The sequence below is a fragment of the Marmota marmota genome, unplaced genomic scaffold (genome assembly GCF_001458135.2).
Source record: "Marmota marmota marmota unplaced genomic scaffold, marMar, whole genome shotgun sequence".
NCBI lineage: Eukaryota > Metazoa > Chordata > Mammalia > Rodentia > Sciuridae > Marmota > Marmota marmota.
The window spans coordinates 1,909,065-1,913,020 of record NW_026000261.1 but is presented as its reverse complement, the minus strand read 5'-3'; the positions used below and the strand labels follow the sequence as shown (position 1 = coordinate 1,913,020).

The 3,956-nt window shown below is 32.9% G+C and overlaps 1 pseudogene; it reads left to right on the top strand.

The window, feature by feature from the left end:
• The first annotated feature begins 565 nt into the window (after positions 1 to 565).
• Positions 566 to 3,546, top strand: LOC125614290 (annotated as a pseudogene).
• Positions 3,547 to 3,956: the final 410 nt, after the last annotated feature.

Below are 3,956 nucleotides of genomic sequence, written 5' to 3'. Positions count from 1 at the left end.
GTGAGGATATTCAGTTATGAAGTCAGAAACAGGACTTCTGCAGAAATTCAGGGGACACGTTTCCAGGTGACTATATTTTTGGTGCTGGGAATAGAACCCAGAGCCTCACACACGCTACACAAGCACTCTTCCACTGAGCAATACCCTTAGCCCTTCCAGGTGATTTTACTACTGGATGTTGCTCATACTGTAGCTGACAGTATGAGCATCCCTCTGGATGCTACCTATCCTGACTGATCGCTACCCTATCCTGACTGTTCAGCTCTTTGCATTCTTAAATCTACTGTCTATAGAAGCAGGCACTTTAGCAATTTAGTATAATTTTGAAAATGCATCTTAGACATTTAGTGATCTTCCAGCAAGATTCGGTTATAGATTTCCAGCTGAAAGTTTAAAGGGTTTTTCGATTAACTCACAACCAGAGAATACTTACAAACCTGTAGTGCCTCCACCAGGAAAAGACAATTCATCTCATACTTTCATAGTATTAATTAGAAACTTTGTAATTTCAATGTAAAAGTTTTAAATACACAGATAGCAGGATACAAAGTAGACATAACTCACAATGTTGATTCTTATGACCTCATTAGCACAGAATCCAATGACAGTCATATTAAAGACAATTGACATTCTGTCTTTATTAATGAATTATCAGCTAATTGCCTTAAAGATAAATTAACATATGAAAAAGAGGCCACATCATCTTAGTTCCAGAACTTAGACTTCCTCTGGGATATTACCATTCTTCATCAGAGTGGGCATCTCTCTTATCTTGACAATCAGTTTTACCATCACAGTATTTGTACAGGACAGACAGAACTAGAAGAAATAGACTTCGTAAAGATCAACTTAAGAAATGCCCTATACATAAATTCAAGCAGGGAGATGAGTATAATGTAAAGGCCATTTGTTAGGATAAACATGAAGATGGAGATAAGCTCAGAATTCTTCCCCATTCCCATGTTTATCACTGCAAGTGTGCAGACCCTTGGCTCACTAAAACAAACAAACAACAACAAAAAAAACCTGTCCACTTTGCAAGCAACAAGTTGTTCCTTCTCAAGGTGATTCAGACTGTAACATGGATAATAATCAAGAAGAAAACAAGGTGTCAGAACATTCTGCTTTACTTGGACCTTTAGCTTCTGTCAGTGTCCAGTCATTTAGATGATATCACATGCATGAGCTTTGTCAGAATCCCATTCACATCAGAACCTGACACTCTTCAGGCTATGGAAGATCACAATGAAAATACAGATAATAAGTAATACAGAAAATTAGAATTAACAAATATAGTGTTGTAGTCCAATTGCAGCTTAATAATGAATGGGATTACTACATAATACTGTTTGACTTTCAGAGGGTTTTATTTTCTTTTATGTTTATTTAAAGTTATGTAGTTTTTTTTTTCTTTGTTTTTTGTTTTTTGGCTTACAAATTGTTTATTTATTTAGTTTTCATGTCTGATTACTGAAACTGGCATTTTGATCTAGTATTTATCTCTTGGAGTTACTACTAATAAGTAGACCAGACCAGTGCTATACCTTGAGCATCAAGTCAGGTCTTTTAGGATGAAATAGAACAAAATGTTTTTAGAAATTCTTATTACAGTTTAAGATGACAGTATGCAAATGTCTTATGATTCCACAGGAAGTCATGAGCTAAACCAACTCTTAATGGCCATAGAGTTTGTTTGTTGTGGTATTTCCCCAAATTGTCATGATTAGTGACAGGAAACAAGGTAATTTAGCATTTTTCTTCTTATCAGCACCACAAGGAAACTCAAAGCTGTCTTTTTCCTTCCTGATCCTAAGTAGCCTTATTCTGATGGGAAAGGTCTGTGGCCAATGCAGATTTCAAAAAGTTTCTTAAGGTTTTTAACATTATAGTGCAATGTATTAATTTGACTCAATACTTAACATCTCTGGATCTGACTTACTGAACTTCTGTGTCATTAAGGGCTTTGTGTTGTTGTGATCAAAGCAAAAAGAAAAAAACACAGATACACCGAACTTAAGCAACCTTAAGATTTGGAGCAGATTCCTCTTAATAACAGCATCTTATGTTAATCAGACCTGCTAAACTATTTACAGAGGAAAGTATTCTAGTATTGGATTTGAAAATAAGTGTTGATTTTCAAGAAAACTAACAATATATTGATGCAACATATTGTGAAAAGTTAAATTATATTGAACATCATTATAAGTTTGTAGAAAATATAGACATGTATAAATGAGGTGCTAAGAATTTTTTAAAGTTTATTTTTTAGCTAATACATAAAACCATATGATGCTAAAAGTTTTTATATGGCCTTGTATGAAAGGAGTTTGAAGGCTAAAAAACATGTTTTCTACTTTAAGAAAATAATACCATATATATTGCATTTACTACTCATATAACATCAGTGAAGTTTATTTACATGCCTCTCTTCACTTCCCATTTTTACATGTGCTATTTCTACTTCATCTGAACATACAGTATTTACCTTCTAATTTGTGTACTTATTCCCACTTTTTAATCTTAATTCTATGATTGCAAATATTCAGCACTCATCTTTAGTTCTTTTGCCTGGGCATCCCCAGTCATGTCTTGATTAAACAAAGTTAGTCTTTACTAAATTATTCTGAAAGGGCTCATGTGTGTGATATCATCTTACGTGACAGCAATTTTCTCCCAACAGCCTTGAAAACTGAATGATTGTTTGATTAGATGAAAAATCTTTTGCTTGCAATTTATTTCTTTGAGAATTTTTTTATTTTGATTTTTTAAACTATTTTTAGTTGTAGATAGACACAATATCTTTATATTATTTATTTATTTATTTATTTATTTTTAATGTGGTGCTGAGGATCAAACACAGTGCCTTATACCTGCCAGGCAAGTGCTTCACCACTGAGTCACAACCCCAGCCCAGGTTTTATTTTTAATAAAACTCCACTGTTGACTTGCTCTGCCACTGCCTGTGAAGACTGATGCCACTTGATTTTCTTTCCTTTGTAAAAGATGAGTTTCCCCCATCCCTAGAAGACCTGAGGATACAATCCTTATACATTAGCTGTAATTGTTTTATTAGGCTATTCCCTTATACACTACTCAGGGATCACAATAGGGCCCTTAGATATTTAGATTTGTATCTTCTTCTACTCCTTCTTCTCCTGCCATACTGGGGATTAAACCCTGGACTTCACACATGCTAGGCAAGCTTCTACTACTAAGCTACATACCAGCCCTTTTATTTTTTCCATAAAAAAGCCTTTTTGATTATAGTCCTGAATATTATTTATGTTTTATTTTTTACTTCTCTTTTTTAAGGATTCAAATTATAAATATGCAATATTTCTTTGTTTATCTGCTATATCAATTCTTATGTAATTTTATCTACTCACTATTATTATGTTTCCATTTCCTTATTTTTAAACCCATTATTCCAGAGGTATCACATATATAAAATAAATTATAAAATAAATTTTATTTTAATTATACAGTTGTATACCTATTTCGCTTCTTAACATTTTCTTTATATATTATAGTTACAAGACTTTGTAATAAATATGTTTGCAAATATCTTCTTTTGGTCTGTTGCTTGACTTTTCATTTTCTTCACTGTGTCTTTCAATATAGATGGTTAATTTTAATAGAGAATACACTGGCTTTGCATCTTACGACCTTACTAAATTAAAAAGTTCTAGTAGTACTATCGCAATTTCCTTTTCTTTTCTGTTTTTTTTTATTTTTTATTTTTTTAGTTGTTGACAGACCTTTATTTTATTCATTTTTATGTGGTGCTGAGAATTGAACCCAGTGCCTCACACATGCCGGGCAATTGCGCTTCTGCTGAGCTATAGCCCCACCCCACAATTTCCTTTTCAATGCATATAGCCAAGTCATGTATAGTTTTCAAAGATTCATATGTAGATGATCGTGTTTTCTATGAACAGAGATAATTTTATTTTTTC